General features: G+C 42.6%; 1 protein-coding gene across 1 annotated transcript in view; it reads left to right on the top strand.

Moving 5' to 3' along the window:
- The first annotated feature begins 517 nt into the window (after window positions 1-517).
- The window catches only part of erfl1 (Ets2 repressor factor like 1), a 49,226-nt gene continuing 27,550 nt past the window's right edge, over window positions 518-22,193 (top strand). Inside the window, exon 1 of the mRNA XM_077576010.1 lies at window positions 518-651. The gene's annotated coding sequence lies outside the window, so the exon portion shown is untranslated. The remainder of the gene's footprint in view (window positions 652-22,193) is intronic.

The following is a 22,193-nucleotide window of genomic DNA, read 5'->3' on the forward strand; positions in this document are numbered from 1 at the left end:
AAAACTAAAATATATTTTTTTCTTGGCCAGGAAAGTAATGAAGAAAACGAGGAAATTGATTTGAGACAATCTTGATGTTTTTAATCAAACATTTGAAGGACGTCATAGCGATCTGTTTTTTGGACCCCAAAAAATCAGACTGCATGGAGGAGTTAAAAAAAATCGATTAAGACAGGTTAACTTTATATTTTTAATAGATATTGTTTGTTTATGAGAGTTTCCTTGTGTGCTGTTTTATTATGCATAACAAAAATACAATTAAATGATTTTTTTTTTAAGTTGAAACATTCAAAAATATATATTTTCTGCAAAGTACGTTTTTTTCTATCTGTCATAAAACATTAAAAACGTCAATAAAAGTAATTTACTGACAATAATAATAATAAACATTTAATTATTTGCAGCGCAAAAAAATAATTTCCCTTTTTTTTCTCTCTCAATTAACCGAATTTCTACCTTACCTGTGTTTGTTTTTGTTCCTTATGGTGTTTTTTTTTTTTTTTTTTTTTTTAGAGACGCCGAAGTTTGTCGAGCCTGATCCGAACCGAGCCGAAGCGGCGAGCGCCTCCCCGTGCGAGGCCGACAGACTGCGGTCGGGCTTCGGCCTCAGGTGCATCGCTGAGGCGGGGCGACGCGGAGCCAAGGCTGCAGGTAGGACAAACTTACCGAAATCGTCTTTTTCACGTAAACGCTCTTTTGTCTCGACATCGATCACCACAAAATGTTCTTAGTCCGCTTTAGAAAGTGTCAATAATTCAACATTGAATGCGCATGAGACCATTTGGAGTGCAATTGTAAAAAATGATGAAATGTGTTTTAAAAGCCTCAGATATTGTCATAATGTTTAACGAACATGCATTAAGAATCGCACTAAAAGAGAAAGTAAAGACCTCAAATGTTGTGACGCCAAATTGCACATAAATCACATTTTGAATGTTGCATTTTTATATAACTAAGGCAAGCCCATTTCAACTTTGCTTTCTTTCACTTTCTGTCAATTTGAAGAGACAAATTAGACCACAAAAATAAAAATAAAAACTCACACATTGGCATGCAGGACTTCTAAAAGAAAGAAATCAATTAGATGGAATTATTCCAGCAAACATAACTGGAAAAAGCACCTTATGAAAATGGACAGTAACATGACACGTGATTTTTATTTTTTAAATGCAATAATTTTACAATACAAAAGATGCACAATCTGCAAACTTTGACAGCGACATTTTCAATTTATTGCTTCCCTCGTGAATGTGTTCGCGTTTCGTCAACAGGATGTTTTCTAAATTCACTTTTGACCTCATCCCAAAAGAAGAAATCAATCTAGTGTGGTGAGGAGTTGTTTTCAATTACCCACTATGGTTATTGAAAAAAATTAATAATTATTATATAAAGAAATAGAGAAGGTGAACTTGTACTTCTTTTTGTGACATTTGTGAGTCGTAGTTGGTGTAAGATGGAGAAGTAGGCTCCAGATACGTGTCCAAAAAAAAATCAGATAAAGTTATAATTACTGACTTGTCTGCTGTACTTGCGTAAAAAAAATAAATAAAATTAAATAAAATTAAAAAAATTTAAAAAAAAAAAATATACATATATATATATATATATTTAATTTTGGGGGATTCTCAATTATACACGATACATATTTTGATCCACCCCGAAAATATTGAACTTTCCATTTTTCTGTATTACATTTTAATCCAACAATTAAGGAGAGTTTTTCTGCTATATTTATAGACGGTGTTCATTTTCAAACTACATGTCCTTTAAATTGTACTTTACAATCGTAACATAAATAAATAGAATGTGAAAAAAAAACTGAACAGTTTGTTCGTCATGATGAACTGATTGTGACCGTGCGGATCCTTCTGGTGTGCAGGATAATCCAGTTGTTCAGTTTGGCAACTACCGTGAGTGGCTCGCTAAACTGCAGTAACATTAGTCGTTCTTTGCAGAGGATAAAGAATATATGCACGTGAGCATTGTTGAATTGTTTGTCTACGTGAGCAATTCAACTCCCTTTGTGTTCAAATATCCACATAGATGCTAACTGACTGTTAGCGCGGCAATGGCGTTCTGCATGGTTTGTTAGCGTTGAGCTAAGCGGACTTTTCAAAGGACAACTTGTGCAGTTATTTTTGTAATTGTCTTTGATGTCTAGTTTTTGAGTAAACTGGGACAGGCCGAAACCTGGTTTCGGAAGAATCTGCTCGCTCGCCGGCATGTTTGTTTTGAAGTGAGTTGTGTTGGCTGCCGCCACACAAACGTCGCTCACGTCTGAAAACAGCCTCTCGTTCGCCCGTGTGATGTCGCAGTCGACTCCTCAAAGGTTGCGTCGGCGCCGGCGGCCATTAGCGCTGAAAATGGGAGCCGTGAAGGTTTCCGAACCACACACACACACAACACACACACTTTCCCGTAAGTCTTCCTGTGTGATATGAGCCCTTCGGCCCGTCTTCAAATGTGCATCTCACTATTCATTATTCAGCGATCATTACTGGTTGCGCTCATGGTACACGTGGAGAGGATTGCTGGGGGGGGCGGTTGGTGGTGGTGGGGGGGCGGGGGCGGGGGGGTTGGAAGAACCCCCCCCCAGCTCCTTACTTCTTGTCTGCACATAAGTACTAACTTGTAGCGCAATGATAAGAGTGTCAGCTTTCCATCTATCTCTGCCATCGGCGCTCGGCGGCGTTTGGCGGAGTGGCTGCGAGGCGTGAAAGGTCACTTAATCAATGGCGTGCAATTTGACAAATCCCCGCCGCCGCCGCCGTTATCGTCCTCGCGGGCATTTTGAAGCGGCGCGAGGAACGGAGGGCCGATAAACGCCTTGATCCCGGAGGCGAGGCAGCCGGAATGGACTGTCAAACTCCCAAGCAGACGTGGATGGAAAACAAACATTTGCTTTTAGCTTAGCGTGTCGTCCACTAGCTTAACTCGTTGAATGGCAGCCATTTGCACGCAACGCAATTGTAGCGGCATCCATTTTAGAGCACTGCGACGTTACTGATTTTTCAAGACCTGCAGAAGGATATTTTTGACATCAAAGTCTACCAAATGAAAAAAATTGACTCTCTTCTTTCACCGGACAAAAAGTTTGATTCCACTTTTTTTCTGCTCTCCACAAATCAGCAATTGAACATGCTGGGTAAGTTTGAAGAAATCCTGGTCCAGAAAGTCCAAACCCTGCCACAGTTTGGCGCTTGTACTCAAGCGGCAGGCAAACTTTCTGGACCTGGTTTTCCCATCTCTGCCCAAATCCGGATTTTTAAGTAAATGGTCATACCAAGCAAAACTACAAGGGCCTATTAAGGCCACGTATAAATCTATTTTTTTTAGAGGGCTGGGGCAATATTCGGGAAAAAAAACTTGCCAATTTGCCACGGTATAAACTCGTAAATTTTTATTTATATATTTATAAAGTTGCAAATATTTATAAAGTATTAGGGCTACATATAAATAAAAAAAATTTAGCAGGCAGGGGCAATATTCCGAGAGAAAAAAACTCTCAAATTTGTCACTTTATGAGTGGCAAATTTGCTACTTTATAAAGTGGCAGATTTGCAAGAAAAAACTCAGAAACTTACGAGAAATACACGTAGCGTAGCTATAGTCTAATGTGAGGATTCGTGGTTAGTGCGACGCTGTTTATAAAATGAAAAGGCAGGATGGATGATTAATGGTAACACAAAGTACATATATATATATATATATATATATATATATATATATATATATATATATATATATATAAAACCCTTGATGCAACTGATATTTGACTGACATTGATTCAAAACAACAGTACTCAAGCATATATTCTTTATCCTCTGTGAGGAGTTGCGACGTCAACGCTGTTCTTTGCAGTCGTTACACGTAAAGTCTAATAAAAGCCTCCCTCCAAATAGAAACAGCTGCTTCAAATCAAAATGGCCGACTTCCCTTTCAAAACGGAGTCCTTGACATTTTTTTGTGCGTCCTGTCCTGAAAGACGCGACCGGGGAATTTCACGTTGATCGGTGACACTGCTCCTTTCAAGGTTTTCCAGGGGGCGCTGTTGCTACTGCAGCCAGCAGCTCCGAGCTGGAAGGAAACAAAAGAAAGCTGTGAGAGGTTCGGAGGCGTCGTGTGGCGCGTTTAGGCAGCCTGCAGCTGAGTGCAACCAACAGGAAAATGAGATTTTTTTTTTCTCCTTCTCTCCACCAGACTGGCCTCCTTCTTCCTTTTGTTTTTCAGCATACATTTCCAAATAACTGTACACATTTGTATGTTTGTGGTGGTGAGGCCGCTCCATGTTTTAAACGTGCAAGTAAGCGTGACAGCTCGCGTTTGGCTTGGTGACGCAATATGTGGCTTTGTTTTTCCTCTCCTGTCCTCTGAAACATTCACACGGATTTGTCAACAATTGAGCACTCTAAAAACAGTTGGGTCAAAAATAACCCAACTATGGGTCGAAAATGGGCCGATCCTCTACTTTGAGTCAAGAAATGGGTCTTTTAGTGTAAAACAACTCATAAATATCGGTCAGATCCATCACTTGAGGGTCATTTTGAATATTGCAACCCAGAAAGTTGGGTCAAATTGACCTATAAAGTGCATCGGTCCTTTATTGATCCACAATTGGGTTACTTTTGACCCAACTGTTTTTAGAGTGTATGTTTGTGACTTCTCAGTGCTTGGTGTAAGTGTGACAGTATCATTTTATACTTGGTGAAGCAGCATGTGGCTCTTTACCCACTGTCATTTTGAGCGTTTTGTTCCGAGTAACTGTACTCGATTGTATGTTTTGATCACAAGGTGGCTCAGTGTTAAGTATATTGATATGCGCAGCAACTGCCTTTAGACTTGGTGAAGCAGCATGTGGCTCATTAGCCAATGTCATTTTGAACATTATGTTCTGTGTATGTTTGTGATCACCGAGCGTGACACCAGTTGCCGTGTTGATCCCAAGACCTTGTCTACGGCATTAGGTGCACTTTTGCCCTTCTTTCTTCCAAAAAACACTCTAAAAACAGTTGGGTCAAAAATAACCCAACTATGGGTCAAAAATGGACCGATCCTCTACTTTGAGTCAAGAAATTGGTCTTTTAGTGTAAAACAACTCATAGATATTGGTCAGATCATTTACTTGGGTCAAAAAATTGGGTCATTTTGTATGAAACGACCCAGTAAGTTGGGTCAAATTGACCCATAAAGTGGATCGGTCCATTTTTGATCCATAATTGGGTTACTTTTGACTTAACTGTTTTTAGAGTGAACAAACTAGAAGGGCAACTCTTGGTGGTGTTTATGTCGGATTCCTTACCTTACGTCTTATTGTTGTGGTGGTAGCTGCGTGAGTGATACATGAGAGTGAAGAGAGCGAGCGAGCGAGGGAGCGAGGGAGGGCCTTACCAGAAGAGAGATGAAGTCAACTTGTCCCCGCTCAGTCATTAATCCGATTTAAGAGCAATTAAGGTGAGACTGATTCCTTCCTCAGCGGAGAAAGAAATGGACGATGAGGGCGGGAACGAAGAGGGTCGACCAGGCGGGAAAGGAGGACGACAAACACAACTCATTTGGGTGTTCGTAAAAGAACAAGCACAACCATGCAATCACATGGGTCAAAAATAACCCAAATTGGGTCAAGAATGAACGACCCAACTTTTGAGTTGGGTTAAACCACAAAGCAACACAATTTTCTGGGGTTGTTTATTCATTTGACCCAACTTTTTGGGTTCATTGACTAACCCAATTGAATTGGGTAAACAATGAACCAAGTCAACTCTTTTGAGTTACAGTAATAGCCGAAAAAGTTGTGTAAAATTAAATTAATCCGCAAAGCAACCCATTTTGGGGTTGTTTTGTGTCTTATTCATTTGACCCAATTCAATGGAGTTCATTGACTAACCCAACTGAATTGGGTCAAAAATGAACCAAGCCAACTTTGTGAGTTATTTAACCCAAAGAGTTGGGTCAAATGAATAACCCACAAAGCATCCCAATTTTGGGGGGTTGTTTTGTGGTTTATTCATTTGTCCCAGCTTTTTGGGGTTCATTACAAACCGAATTGAATTGGGTCAAAAATGAACCCAGCCAACTTTTTTGAGTTTTAGTACTAACCGAAAAAGTTGTGTAAAATTAAGTTAATAACCCACAAAGCAACTCATTTTCGGGTTGTTTTGTGGGTTATTCATTTGACCCAATTAAATGGAGTTCATTGACTAACCCAACTGAATGACAACACAAAAATATTGTACAAACAGTTACAAGTAAACAGTAAACTAATAAACTTAAAATATTCATCTGAAACCATGCCCAAAGATGCACACTCTAAAATAAACCTACAGCTATCGCTTTCTGTAGGCGTAAAAAGCAGGATTGATGATTTCCATCCATCCATCCATCTTAAGCAAAAAAAAAACTAAGCTGAGCTGAATTACTTCCTATTTTCATTTGTCTTCTTCCAAATTAACACCATCTTAAACTAAATAAATAGGCCGCCATCTAGTGGTTGACGGTAAAATTACACCCAATATTAATGAGAGTTAGACCAAAAATAGTTATTATTAGCTATTTAAAAAAAATCAGGACAATAGCAGGACCACAAACCTGGATCGGTTTAAAAAAACAAAATAGTGGGAGAAGGTCACACTTGTATGATGGTCAACAATGTTAAAAATGAAGGTTAAAAGGAGGACAAAAGACAACAAGTGAAGGACAAAGTGGTCTTTGAAAGGACAGCAATCCTCCCGCCGCAATCCGTGCTCTCATGTTCCTGATGTGTATCACCTGTGCTGTCGACACGGGGGTCCCTCCGCCACCGTAGCGCTGCGGTGTCTATTGGGAGATGGTACGCGCCGATAGCCGGGCGCCAGCGTGACACCGACACAACGGTACATAAATCAAACGCACACGTAGGCGCGCTCCTCGCGTTTATCTGCCACCCGCGATAGCGGCCGACTGCATCGACTCGCCGAGGCGTCGCCATGCCTGGTAAAGTGCGAGAGTAATCTTGTGTCTACGCCATTGTTAAGTCCTCATTTTGTTTGCACTCCGTTCCGTTGTTGGTCTGTGGGACTAAAAACGGATAAATAATGATCACAAACGAAAATACAGGAAACCGCATCCGTCGCCGGTTCCAGTATCATGTTCCTGCTTTTTCGTGGATTTTTTTTTTGTGTACATTTTATGATTCTATTTTGTTCTGTCTTCTGTTTATTTGTGTGTAATTTCACTGTCAGCCTAATTAGATGTTGGCATACTATTTAAGAATTCAGCTCCGCACAATTTTTGCTGAAGATTGTTAATCGTCAAATCCTCTTTAATCCTGCTTTTTATGCCTACAGAAAGCAACGGCTGTAGGGTTTATTTTTTAATGTCCATTTTTGGGCATGATTACTGAATGTGTAGTTCGTCAATGTAAGCGGTGAAGCTCCTCAATTCACTTCAATGTAGTTCCATGCAACCAAGATGCCACAAGATGGCGCCAAAGTAATGCCTTGAGATACAAATGTAATTCATTCCATGACCAAGCTCATAACTCAAACCACTTGTATCTCAAATCATCTTTCCCAGTGAAATGATCATGAAAAAAAAAACGTTACAAATTTAATGAGAAAAAATAGCACTTTTTAAATTGTACTTAAGGAAAACAAATAGTAATGACGTAATCATTATAAAACTGATTAAACAATTTTCATCTCACTTTGCATGAATGGCCATTGAGCTGCTGGCCGACTTGTCCACCAGGGGGCAATAGAAGAAAAACGGACATCAGCTCCTTGCAGAGGATAAAGAATACATGACTGAGTGTTGCTGAATAGCTAAATGCAGTATTTTCAAATATCAGTTGCTTAAAGGTTTATATGCACGTTTCCCATTACATGTTAGCATTAGCATTAAGCTAGCAGACAAAAGGTTGCATGTGTTTGCGTACATATTGTATGTGTTAATCGCTAGGCTGCTTCTCAGAGATGTATAGATTGTTGATGCAGTATTTATAACGTCCACTTTTTTTAAATTTTATGTTCTCAAGTGGCAAATTTGCGATATGCGTCACGGCAGCGTTAAAAGAACGGAACCGCATTGACCTTAGTGTAAAATGACGCTAATCCGCTCCAACTTTCGAGCAGTGCTCAACGTCTCATCCGCCCGTCAAGACCGGCTTCATTTGAGTGGTGCTGGTGTCAGATTGAGAGGCCATTTGGCTGCTGCTGACAGGAGGCGGCGGCTATCGACGGAGCCCCACCGCGATGGGCCGCCGACCGGTCCCGGGGCCCCCGCGTCCAAAGCGTTTGTGGCGTTTAATACACTGCAGCCCCTCGCCCCGCATGCCACTGCCACGGGGATCAATATGCACTGGGTTAGTGAGAAATGGACCATCTGATGCACACTCAGAAGAGGAGGAGATGTGTTGGGGGGGGGGGCTAGAGGGGGGGGGGCTAGAGGGGGGGGGAGTGACAGAAACTGTGGGGAGGGATGGGGAAAGATTTAAAGAGAAGAAGAGGAGTGGAAGAGACGAAGAGCGTGATTAAAAGACGGCGTGGTGGAGAAAGACATTCAGCGGAAGAGGAGGAAGCAAAAAGAGGTGGATGGAGGAAAGGGGGGGTACGAGGGGGGGGTCACACAGAGATGAGGAGGAACAGAGGGGAGGGAGGTAAAATTTCCATCAGGTTTTCAATTGGGGCCGATCAATAGTGTATTAGAGCTCACCTTGACCCCGTCTCTCTCTCTCTCTCTCTCTCACCCCCCCCCCCCTCCCCACCTGCTTTTCTCCTCAACCCAGGCTAGTCTGCCTCGCAGCAGGGGGGGGGGCAACTTGGTGGGGGCTGCAGTACGGACTCTCTTTCAAAGTGGCAGAAAATGGCACAATGGGAGCAAAGCCCGGACGCAAAGAAAGAGAAGTCGGTCGGAAAACGAGTTGTGAGAGCAAACGCCCGATGTCGTCGTCGTCTCGGAAATGCGCGTAAAGTTTTGGGGGGGGGGGGGGGGCTTCTGGGTAACAAGGCATTCAAGCCAGTAGTGAATGAAGTGTACTAGTCTCTGGACATTTGCAATCATCAGAACTCGGGCTAATTTCTATCTGTTTCCATTTTGCAGCAATTAGCCTTAGAATATAGCTAAGCTTCATCATTATTCACAAATCTATTTAGAACTGTGGGTAAAGTGAGTTTGTTTGCAACATGGCCCTGGTTGATCTCGTATACTCTGCTGCCACCTGCTGGCCGTTTGTGTAATAACTACCATTTCTTCAACCATTCTCTGCAGTTGAGAGGCTGCATCAAAGCCTTCAATAAAAAATTAAAATGTATAAATGCGTCTTTGGGACACTTAAAACATTTCAAATAGAACATATTTATACGTTTTTGGGAACACATGAGTTCAATAGTGTCAAAATAGCCTGTCCTGAGTAACTTGCTTCTAGAACTCGGACTCGCGCCAAAGATCCACATTCGCTATTCGTATTGACATCAGCCACCAAATGACCAAATCAACTTGAATGGGTCAGCCATTATACTTTTGCTGAAAAACACGTCATAGTCCAACAAATGAAAAATCCATTTTGATCAAAATGGTAGGTGGAGTGTACTTACTTGCACAGCACTTTTGCACGGACAGGCTAACCTTTGCAATCGAAAAGAACTTACTTGAACCTCCAGCGATCATGTGCCGTACGCTGGCCAACGGCAGAAGAAAGGATGTTTTTTTTCTTCCTCTTTGGTCCAATTTTAAAGCTATTTATGTTGCAATTAGCCTCATCATAGCTAGCTCTAAGCTACTTTGTGTCTCCGGTCCGGTGTCCAAATTTGAAAACTCCCTTTAGCTCCCGTTAGCCGGCCAACAGTGAAGCATTTGCCGGCCAAAAATTCCTGTCGCTAGGACAGCATTAGCTGACCAAATATTCCCATAACTACTTGTGGTAGCCCAGCGGAATGTCGCGTGCCCACGAATGGGCGGGACATAACAGTCTTTCCGACTCTTGACCAATTAGCAAGCATAGCAGAAAAAGACATGCAAATTGTCATTTTCTGAGCCGGTGTTCCGCCAAACTTGGGATGGGCCCATCGGACATTTTGAAATTGGACTCACGAACGGCACAGTCGTCCCCACAATCAAAATGTCTCCGTCCGTCCATTCAGAACGTGGTCCTGAAGCAGCAGTTTGACCTTGTCATTCTAGTTACGACTTGATCGACATACTTGCATTTTATTGGATTCCCAACTTTGTTGTGCTCATTTTTATAGATCCTTTAAAGCTGCATTTTGTGGTCTCGCATTTACGAGCCACGCTGCTGTTCCTCTCCACAGCCATCCATTTTATATCGACTATAATGTCATTTTGAGAACATTTATTCAATTCATTAAAAAAAAAAAAAACATTTTTTAAAAGAAAAAAGAAATGAAAGGGGACAGAAAGAAGTCAAACTTGTGATAATCAACACCAAACAAAATGATCGACACAAAATAAACGACAGCAAGCAGTCAAGATGCCTTCAAAGTAGCAATTAAACAAAATTATTCAATAGCATGACCTTGTGCTAAATATATTTTTCCAGTGATAGTGCTTTTATACATTTTGTAAAAATACAAATAGACTGAGATGATCTAGTTTTATGATCCAGATTGTTCCACAAACTGACACCTTGAGTTGAAATACAGCCTTCTTTTTATTTTGTTCTGTATTTAGCTTTGGAAAAAAATATCCGTTCCCCTTCATTTGTACTCACTTTCTTTTTGGGGGGGGGAATTTGATTTGCATGTTAATTGGTAACATTTCATGATGAGCTTTATACATTATTTTAATGTGGTTAAACTCCATCGATTCGTTACATTTTAAAGTATTGGATTAGCGATTAGCGTGGTCTGTGTATCCACAACCGAAAACGACATGAATAGCTTTTTTCTGTAAAAAGAAAGATGAGTTCAGTGTAAATCAAAAAGTCAGGACTCTATTATGGAAACAAATAACATTACTTGTATTATAAATATTTTACTCTGTATTAATATACTTCTAAGCTTATAGGCCACTCCTCCTGGTTAACGTACGGCGTAGGCTAGCATATTGTAATTCATTTCCGGTTCTGGTTCTGTTTAGCTGAGTAGATTTTCTCTCCAGAGTCCAGAAATTATATATTTTGCTGTTCAAAGTTGGATTCGCTCCATGATAACGCACATGCCTGTGAAAAGTATCACCCAATTCATTTTTGATAACATGTCAATCTTAGCTTAGCTTAGCAATTAGCCCGGCTTTCCCCGTCATCCCTTTGTGAGAACGATACGTGTCAGAAAGGTTTTTTTTTTTATTCACTGCCACGGAGATGACGATGACTGAAGATGACTTGACTTGGGAGCGACTCCGCAATGGATTTAGCCACGCTAGTAGCCAGCTGAACGTCGTCGTTAGCTAGCTGTTTGATTCTCAGTTTTGCTATTCGGTGTGTTTAGACGAGGCACAAAATGCCAATTTTGCCGGTCAAACTGCGATTTCAAGCCTAGCGCATCGTTGGAGCGTGCCAACGTTGTGTTTTTAAGAATGTGTATCTGGAGAAAACCCACAGATTCAAACCCAGAACCACAGAGCTGCGAGGCGGACGTGCTCGTCACTAAACCACCGCGCTACCGGATTCGCAATTTTCCGGAGCAATTTTCCACACAAAAAAACAAACAAAAAAAAAACACATTGTGAGGCAGCGATCACGTCTTGGGAGCAAAGTGCTCCGCTGGATGGCTTGTCGCGTTCTAACAAAGCTTTTGTTAAAAAGCGTAATGGCTTAAAAGCGTCTCCAAACCTAAGTACTGCCAAGAGTTGCAAAATCGCAGCTCGGGAGAGCTTAAGTGCGCATCTCGTCGACATTGTCAAAAATAAATAAATAAATAAAAAAAGCTGCAACGTATCACGCTGTCACTTTCTATTGATTCCTTTGACCAAATGTTCTGCTTCTTCTTTTTGTTGCGGGACTTCATTTGAACGCACACACACGCAGACAGAAGGCCGGTAGGACACCCTTCATCATGGGAGGACAGCATGACTTGAAGGCTTGAGGGGACGGGGACGAGGAGGGGGGGGGGGGGCACTGAAAAGGGAGAGGGTGGGGTTGAATAAAAAATTGATCCGTGAATTTAGCATTTAGACACAGTTTACAAAGCGATATAGAGGCGAGCAGAGGGGCCACGCGCTGGGTTTGGGGGGTGGGGGGGGGGGGGTCGGAGTGGAGGACACTTAACTTTACAATAGGTGGAAGCGGGGAAAACAACGGACTTCCCACATTCTCCATCCATCTTTTTAGTGTGTGATTTAGCTGTTTAGACAGCGGCTTGTTTGTCCAGCGTCCTCATCCCCTTCCTCACATTTCCTAATGCTGTTCCTATTGTCACCCTGCATCCACACTCCAGTGCACAAATGCATGCGCACCCTATTGCGCCCCCCCCCCCTCCCCCCCTCTCTCTCTCTCTCACACACACAAAGTAGGCTACACACAAACTCCGTCCCACTCTCGCTGAGGGGGAGAAAAGGCAAGAAAAAAAGAAATCGATCGGCGGGGATAGTGGTGCGCGTCGGAGGATCGTATCTTGTCAAAATAATATATTACCCTCATCCCCGCCTGATCGATGCGGTGGATTAGGGACGGAGCCCCCCCCCCCACACACACACACACACACACCTCCCTACCCTCGGTCCATCCCCCTCTTTTCCCCCTGCTTGCTGCAGTTTAATATTTACCTCCGTGAAAGAGCGGCGGCGACGGCTCTCAGCCCTAATTGATTCCGACACATGGGGCTCTGTGCTCAGGCTGCGGATAAGAGAGGGAGGGGGGGCAAATAAAGAAGGGGGGGGGCCGCTGCCAAACCTCAAGGTGGAGTCATACAGGGAAGGAGTGCGGAAGACAAAAGTGGAGGAAGATGCGAAGGGGTGATTTTGGTGGCTAAATAGTAGGAATGTTCGATGCCACTTTTTTGGAGCACCGATATCAATGCTCAAATCTTCAATACTCACCATTAGTACTTATGATACGTAAAAAACAATGAAGATCATTTTTTTAAACGAAATATATATCCCAACTACAGTACATTTCCTTAAAATTGAATGAAATTAATGGCAATTATATTTCGCATATGGCAAGTCATTTTTGTATAGTGCACCCCAATAAAATGAATTAAAATAAATCAATAAATAAGATGAAACAAGAAAAAAAGTCCCAATCAAAATATGTGGTTACTTCAATTCAATTCAGAATTCAATTCAAAACGATAGTTTCAAATAATTTTGTAAGAATTCCTCAAGCTGTTTAGTGTGTGATCTTGTTTTGAAATCCATGCTTTTAATTTGGAAGGCTCTGTATTTCCGTTTCCTGTTTCACGTTCTCCATTCATTACAAATATAATGTAGTAAGTATAGGAGCTATAATTGGCATCTGTGAGGTGTTCTATTTTTCGCACCGCAGCTCAACAACGTTAATGAGGCAATTAAGTGTGCGGCAAATGTAAACGAGGCGATTAAACGCTGCGAAGTTACGTGAGCTACAAACAAATATAACACACATTGAGCCACAGATATCGGTGATATTACTCACAGTAAGAGTTTTATTCTCAGTAACGCACACCGAAATGGCGCTGCCGGAAGTAATGAAATGAACATGTTTTACCTTATTATTATTATTTTTTAAATAATTAAAATAAATAAATTAGGAGACACACACAGGAAACAAATGAGACGGAACCCACCAGTCTTCCTGACGGTTGCTGACCGGCCACAAGAGCGGGGGCCGATACCAGTATCGATATCCGTCACGAGTACCAATACCATGGAATGTGGCCTGGTATCGGTACTCGCCCATTCTTACTAAATATATCAACAACAACAACAAAATTGGGTCATTACACAGAACTAGGGCCCAATAAGCACCACAAAATATTTGGTAATATTACAATCCATGGTAAAAATCCGTATTGCACAAGCTTTGAGTCAAACTTAAAAATAAATAATGAACAAAATCTGATGAATCAGCAAAAACGGAACTTTTCCTTTCCTGGCGATCAAAGCCAGCAAAGACCCGATTACCGGATGGTTCGGAAACGATCTTGAGCAAACATCCGATGGTGTGGCTGATGTTAAGAGTGACTTTTTCTTCCTGGTCTGCTTGGGAATCTGCCAGAAATGATCATCGGAAAGGTTGAAGACGGTCAATATAAATGATGGCAAATCTTTATTTGAGGAGAATGTCGGCCAGTTGACGGAGGTGAAGACAATTTTCATAGACATCACATCTGCTGGTGGATCCTGATTTTTGTATTTCTAGAGTTTCTCGTGCACGACGCGTCCCTTATTCGCAAATTAGCCTGGTCCATTTGCGGAAGGAGTTCAATGTAGAGCGTTCAACTTTTTTTTTAGTTCCCTACAAAATTCTGGTCAGATGATGTGACGTCACAGAATATGTAGCGGAAACTGCGGGATAGATGAGATGAATGGAATGAATCAGGATGAATGAGGGAAGCCAGCGGAAATGGAGTGGCCCTCGGAACAGGAAAGGATGGAGAGGGGGGGGGGGTGGAGGTGTGGGGGGACGAGAGCAAATGAGAGGGGATTAAGAGAGCGACAAGAAGATGGATGGAAACGAGCGAGGGGAACATGACAGGTGCGATGTAGAGCGCCAATAAAAGGCGGGAGACGGCCAGGGAAGAAATAGGGGCATGATGGAAAAAAGAGCGCGGCGGCGAGCTGACAGAATGATATCAGGCGGACGGAAAAGACGAGGCGGCGCGGGCGTGCGGGGATGGAGGGGGGGTCCATATTTTCACTTGAAGGAACTGGCCTGTCAGACTGTTCCGCCTGCACAGAGCGCCGCTATAAACCACCGAGAGCGGGAAGGTGCGTGCGGCATCCTGACTTATGTGTATATCTTACCTTTGTCAATATTTCTTTCTGTCCTTCCCGACTTGTATGAACTGGCACTCCTACCGGCTAATATGACCCCCACCCCCCACCCACCCCACACACCCCACACACACACACAACTCCCTGCGAATCTCCGTTACAAGATCTGGCTCCCGTTGACATCCCCAACAGGAATATTCAATAGCGCCACCGGGGTTTTGCACCTTTTGGTCCTCTTCGCCTCGCTACAAGGATCAACCGGGTGGTGGGCTGATTTATTCATGCGGACCCGGCGAGGTTTGGGCCCCCTCTTCCTCATTTGGCGCGGCACTGAGCAGAGGCTGGGCTCCGTCAAGGTGGAGAGGGGGGGGCCCGGTCTACAACGCTCACAAACGACCCTTCTCTTCTTTTCATGTAAATTCATAAAGCGAACAAGCTGGAAGTTCAATGGAGCGCTGCTGGCACTTTGTTGCCGTGTGCTTGAAGGGCTGACTTTCATGTCGTGTCATGGACTTGCTGTACAGGCCAGCTGGAAAATGCATCAGGCGGTACAGGGGAGCTTCTTCGGGTGGAGCAATTTGGAGTTTGTTAACGTGAGTGGATGAGGGATGGTGGACCCAAATGCAGGGCAACCGGAATCAAGTGCAACGTGTGGTACTTTTATTAAAAATAGTGAGAAAGGTGAGCAGACAACCATGACTTGATGGGACGTGACTGGACTGGTCGCCATGACTGGAATGAGCGTGACATGACAGGACCTGATTTGCCTTGACTTGGCTGTGGCGATGACGACTTGGTTGGCTGTGACGATGATGACTTGGTTGGCTGTGACGATGACGACTTGGTTGGCTGTGGCGATGACGACTTGGTTGGCTGTGGCGATGACGACTTGGTTGGCTGTGACGATGACGACTTGGTTGGCTGTGACGACGATGACTTGGCTGTGACGACGACGACTTGGCTGTGGCGAAGACTTGACGCACGAACTTCCACACATAACTTCGGCAATGCAGCCAACCCGACTGGAGAAACACAACCGACTAAATACACCAACACTAATGAGACACACCTGGGCAAGGGAAGACGCACGCAGGTGGACGTGGTTAGACGTAACGAGGCAAGGGAAGAAACCGGGAACACAAGACCAACCACAGACAAGAACAACAAGAACGCCCATAACAAAGAAAAACCCAACCCCCACAGAACCGAAAATCAAAGGTCCAACAAATACATGAAGGGTAATTTTGGAGTCACTGTGTGCAGAAACTGTCCGTATCGGGCAGCTGGAACCACATCAGTCAGTACACTGGAACCATTTGGAGTTTTACCACAATGTGCAGGTGCGTGAACTTCATCGGTTGTTACAGGAGAACTTGAACCCAAAATGAAACAAATTGGAGTTCTACCAAAAGGCTCTTTAAAAAACATGCCTGAAAATAGTCTTGTAGTTCTCAAGATCGGTCTAAAGATCAAGACCACTTTTTAAGGGTCTCGTCTCAGAATCAAAAGCATTTTTACTCGGCCTCAGATAGGGCGGACTCGGGATTTGTGATCAAGACCGGTTGAGACTGGGCCAGTACTACTGTGATCAGAAGCAAAACAACCACATTTGTTTGTTAGAATTTGTTTTTGTTGTAAACATAATGAGCTGGTCATTTTGTTTAAGGTTTTTTTTTCTTTGAGGTCTTGACTGGGTCTCGACCTCCAAAAGTCTTGGTCTTGGTCGGCAAATGTAGTCTGCCGTTTTTTGAGATCCCATTATGCCTTGTGGGGCATTCCGGTGCATCTAGCAATTTGGTGACTAAAAATGGACTCGACTCCAGACTTGCCCAGGTCTAACTTGTGGTGCAGGTGGTATAGTCCCTCTATCCCTCAGCAATCCCTGTGAATCATTGAACTAAAAATGGTGTCCAGTTGACAAACTTGGGTGCCTGGCGTGGGTCGCCCCTCCTAATCTACATTAGAACTTGAGTGCCTTCGTTCACATCAGCTAGCAAGTTATGCCTACGCCCTGAAAATCCATAATCTGCTGGTGTGGCCACTTTAGAGTGCCTCGTTGTTGGCTGTGAGTACGCACATGTCGTGCATTTAAAAAAGCAAGACTGACGCAGCATTAGCGGTCCTACTTGACAGCCAACGTGGACCTGGGCTTTGGGGCTGGCTTGGCTGGTTTAGAGTGCCTCGTTGTCAGCCATGAGTGTGCGCCCATTACGCACCGAAAGTTTGGAAGATCAAGGAGGGGTTCGGGCTGGCGTAGAGTGCCTCGTTGTCACGTGGTGACTTCCTGTGTGGAGTTGGGGGTGGATTGTTTGGGTCGATTTTCCTCAGGTTTTCCGACTTCCTCCCGCGTTTCCAAAAACATGTCGCTGCGTATTCCCTCTCAGCGAGTTTGCCCTCACCGACATGATGTCGGTGTCCACTGCGAGCGACGACATCATCAGTCGTCGTGGAAACGTGCAAAGTCGCACCGGCGCGAAAACCACAATTTATTGACTCAGGCCTTCCCAAATCCATCTCCATGACTTCCTCCCTCCTCTCTTCTTTATTCGCACCTTCTGCGGCGGCTCCGGGAGCGCTAACACGAGTGTCACTTGTCATTATTGCTGTAATTCAGTCATCCGTCATCGCACACTCACTGTATGGCCGCATTATACGCCGCATGTTGCGGCAGGTGTATGAATTGGAGATTGCGTTTGGCACACACGCGCACTTTTGTGTGTGCGTGAGGGAAGAGATTGAATTTTGGGGCTGTTTGGTGTGTCGTACAATATGAGCTCGTTGTTGTTTGGATAGGAAAAATCCATGATGGGAGATATTTGAGTCTTGACAGAGGCCAACATGAAACACACATGAGCAAATAGAGCAAAGGAGGGCGGGTAATTTTCAGCCTGTGGGAAAATATTAGCGAGATAACCTATTTAAACGCTGCCTAGGCACGTTTTAGAGAATTTATGGCACTCGTTTTTTAAGCATCATTAAACACACTTTCACATATTACAAGTGTACAATCCAATATTTCAGTATAGCAGTATATTATATTTTAAATATTACTATGCTCCCAAAGACATATTTATATGTTGTTGTTCTTTTTTTTTGGGGGGGGGGGTAATACTAGAGCATACAGAAGGCTTTGAAACATCTTGTGACATGAAGATATCGCTTAAAGCAATGGTAGTTATTACAAAAAAATGTCCAGCAGGTGGCAGCAGAGTATAAGAGACCAGCCGGGGCAATGTTGCAACAAGCTCTTTCCCCCACTGTTTTAAACATATTTCTGAATACTGACAAAACTAAACTACGGAAACAGATAGAAATATATATTTTTTCCCGATGAAAGAAGAGACTCTAATCTTTCTTTTGGTGGGTTTCATGTTTTTATAGCAATAGAACACAATATTCTGTGGACCTTGCAAGATCCAGTAAGGTCTGTTTCAGTGAAAATGGCTGCCAGGGAATGAGTTATTGTAAATAAAAAATAAAAATGTTACCCCCCCAAACTAACAAACTTAACTTATCTCACAATATGCATCAATAATCCTGCCCAAACATGTATATTATAAGATGATTCAACAGCCGTTGCTTTCTGTAGGCGTAAAAGGCAGGATGGAAGAGGATTGAGACATTTAATGTAATGTCTTTTTCAAAACCACAAAATGTTCCAGCCGCTATCTTGTGATAAGGGCACCACAGTTGTTGTTTTTGTCATGCTTTGCAATACTATAAGAGTAAATATGGGATAACTTATGTACATTTATTTGCAGCCCTTCATATTAATCAGCACGCAAGAATTGCCTCTCAGTTTCAAGAAGGTTGATGAAAGCTGTGATAACTCAACCCAAACAGTGCAGTGACACATTCCATCTTAATAAAACAACACTCATGATCATATATTCCTTATCCTCTGTAAAGACTTGAAATGTCTATTCTGTACGGACAGTCTTACACTGCCCCCAGGGGGCCAAGGTGGGAAGCAGCACAAGGGCCATACAATCACGGCTCAGTGGGGGCCAATCCAAGATAAGGAGTTCCCTTTTCAGGTTCCCGATGACGGCGCTTCCCCAATTTGTATGTGGGCTCTCACCTCTGCGCTCCCAGCGCGCCCGCTCGGATTTCAGCAAGCTCTTAACCCCGTCAGGCCTGAAATGCGGTTAGCACTGAAAGTGTTTTCAAAAGCGCTTCAATGCTCGGCGCTGGCGTGCCCGCCTGTGCGCGACCACACCGGAGGACGGCTTTAACTGAATTCAACGTTTTCATTACAACCGCGCTTGTCTCAGCTTCACCTAACATCTGTTTTGAGCAAGTCGGAATGGGGCTAGCGGGTGTCGGCTGGGAAACGGCACAACTGTCCCCTTTTTCCCGCCGTTTACCTTTACAGGCGTTCATGGCTCTGGTATGGAGCTAAGGTCAACTTCAAAGGTCATCTCGTTTTATTTCAAGTCACACAGCAGATTTGTCTTGGTTTGTATTTGCGCAAATCTGCATCAGCGACTGTGGCTTTCCTTGCCCACGTGTGAGGGCATCACACTACCTTAACTCATTCACTTTCAGCCATTTTCACTGAAGCAACCCCCTTCGCTCCCGGCTGTTTTACTGGATTTTGACTGATTTTGCAAGGCCCACAAAATATTGTGTTATATTGCTATAAAAAACATGGAACCAAACCAAAAGAAAATTAGAGTCTCTTCTTTCATCAAGCAAAAAAAGTATATTTCTATCTGTTTCCATTTTGTCGCAATTAGAATTAGAGTATAGATAAGTTTCATCATTATTCACAAACTTGAGAAAAAGAGCTTTTTTGCAACATGGCCCTGGTTGATCTCTTATACTCTGCTGCCACCTGCTGGCCGTTTTTGTAACAACTATCATTGCTTCAAGCATTTTCTTCAGTTCAGAGGCTGCATCAAAACCTTTTGTATGCTCTAGCATAAAAAAAAACCCCATAAAATTTGTTTTTAGGATAATGGCAATATTTAAAATAGAACGTTTTTGTATTTTTGGGGGAGCAGATGAGTTAATCATCCAAATGATGCGTTTTATTGGTTTAGGCATGCAAATATGTCATGTCCACTGCAATCATGTATGGGTCTGAAAGGGGTTAAATTGCTGAAAAGTGCATCGTGCAACTGTGGCTCTCCTTTCCCATATACAAGGGCATTACAGGAAGTACATAATAAGTAAAGGTTTAACACAAGTACTAAATGGCGAGGTCACTATAACTTACCTTTTTTTCTTTTTTTGGGGGGGGGGGGGGGGGGGTTAGGACAGTCAGTTTTTCTTGTTGATAAGATGGGGCAAGTGTACCTAATGAACTGGATAAGGATGCGTTCACTGACCACTAGATTTTGCAATTACTGTATTGCAAAAGGAATGACTTTTTTTTTTTTTTTGCTGTTTTTATTAATGCAAACTCAAACTGAGCAAACAAACCAGGACGGCGCTGTCAAACAAGAAACAAGAAAAAGAACACACAAAACCAAACCAAAAAAAAAAGGTCTTATCAGACAGTAACATTTTCAAGTTATTAAAAAGGAAGAAGGACTTAGCCAGGCTTTTTTTTTTGAACAACTAAAGCGAGAGATGAATGGCGACGTGTACTGAGCAAGTGCCGAAGAAGAAGAAATAGAAGAAGAAGATGATGAGAAGTGCTGAGCCCCGAGCACGAAGCTGAAGAAGAAGAAGAAGAAGATGATGATGATGAATGGACGGAGAGCATGAAAGCGTGCAGCGCACCTTGCCTTTGGGCGCGCGCTCCCGCTCCGAGGATGATGAAACGTTAATTAAAGTAAACGAGCTCGCCTGAACAAACCCGCCGCCATGTCACACTTGCCGCGTGCATGCATGCGGCACCAACGGGAAGAAGAAGAAGAGGGAGGAAGGTGGAAAAGGCTCACGTCGATCCATTTCACGTGAACATTTCAAGACATTTGGAACTTTTCTTTTATGAGGAAAGATACGCTTTCACACTGTCCCTGAACCCAACATCGGACGTAGTTCATTTTTGCGTGATATTAATATGGAGCCTAATGTCATTTTCCAATGATTCAAAAATGATTCCGCGAGAAAACGAAGGAGGCAAATCTCGAAAAAGAAAAAAAAATAATCTCAAAAGGTTAACAGACAGTTCATGCATCTATAAATCATTTTGCGTGCCATTTTAAATCATGTTTAATAACCAGCAAACATATTCAGTGCGTGAATTATCATTTGGTCCCCCTAAAAAAATAAAATAGCCTTTGCATGTTTTTATAGAAACAACTATTATGCCTTAAATAGGAATTTATGTATGTATTATACCATATTGGGCCTGACTGTTTTATTTAAATAGCCCCTCTTTTTTGTCTTTCCTCACCTTTGTTTGCTACAAAAAAAATTTCAATTAATCCGCCCTCTAATTCGTTTATATATTTATTTCGCGCCATCGCACACTCTCCCTCTTCTCTCTCTCTCTTTTTTTTTAATTTTTTTTTTTTTTATCTCTCTGCAACGATTATCCCGCCGTCTAATTAGAAATCGATGACGCTGGGCCGGCGGGTGTTTGCAGTGTGTTTGTGGACGCTCGCAACAATTCCCAGGACAGCAGAAAGGAGAGGAAAGGCTGGAAAAAAAGGAAGGAAGGCGAGGAGAGGAAGAGGAAACGCTGCAACACACACACACACGCGCGCGCGCGCACGCACGTGCAATGACTTTCCCGCTCGCAGCTATAAATCTTCACACTTAAAAGCGGCTGGCTAAAGTTAAAAAAAAAAAAAAAAAAAATGCAAGGAAGGAAAAATGAAAGAAAAAGTGATTCTTATTTTTTTCAACGAATGACGTTTGGGAATTGCGTGCACGTTCTTTTAGGAAAACAAACAAATGTGCATAAGAGGAGGAGGGAAAATGTCGGAAGCGCACTCAAGGCCCGCATCAGCCAAACGTAATGTTTGTCATAATTGTGACGTCATCCAAAACAAACGGCTTTGTATTTGTTTCCTAAAATATTTTTGGATTATTTTAGGCATGCTTGAAAGCACGAGATTCTACTTTAATTGTATTTTTTATTTGTATTTTTTCTTTGTGTGTGCTTGTGTTGAGATGTACGGCTGAATGTGACGTCATCTACTTTTAAAATCATCTACTTTTTATTTTGGTTATTTTTGTGTGTGTGTGTGTGTGTATGTGCTGCATCTAAAATCTACATTCATTTCCCCTCAGTTAATCTTTTATTCAACTTTTAAGTGCAACACGTTTGTATTTAATTTACAAGTGATGTTTTCAAATATTTATTTTAGTACAAACTTCGACTTTTTGGTGCAAAACATTTTTACTTAATTGTTTTCGTAACGTTTTGGATTTTCTTATATTTCAGG

The sequence above is a fragment of the Vanacampus margaritifer genome, chromosome 9, assembly GCF_051991255.1.
Source record: "Vanacampus margaritifer isolate UIUO_Vmar chromosome 9, RoL_Vmar_1.0, whole genome shotgun sequence".
Taxonomy (NCBI): Eukaryota; Metazoa; Chordata; class Actinopteri; order Syngnathiformes; family Syngnathidae; genus Vanacampus; species Vanacampus margaritifer.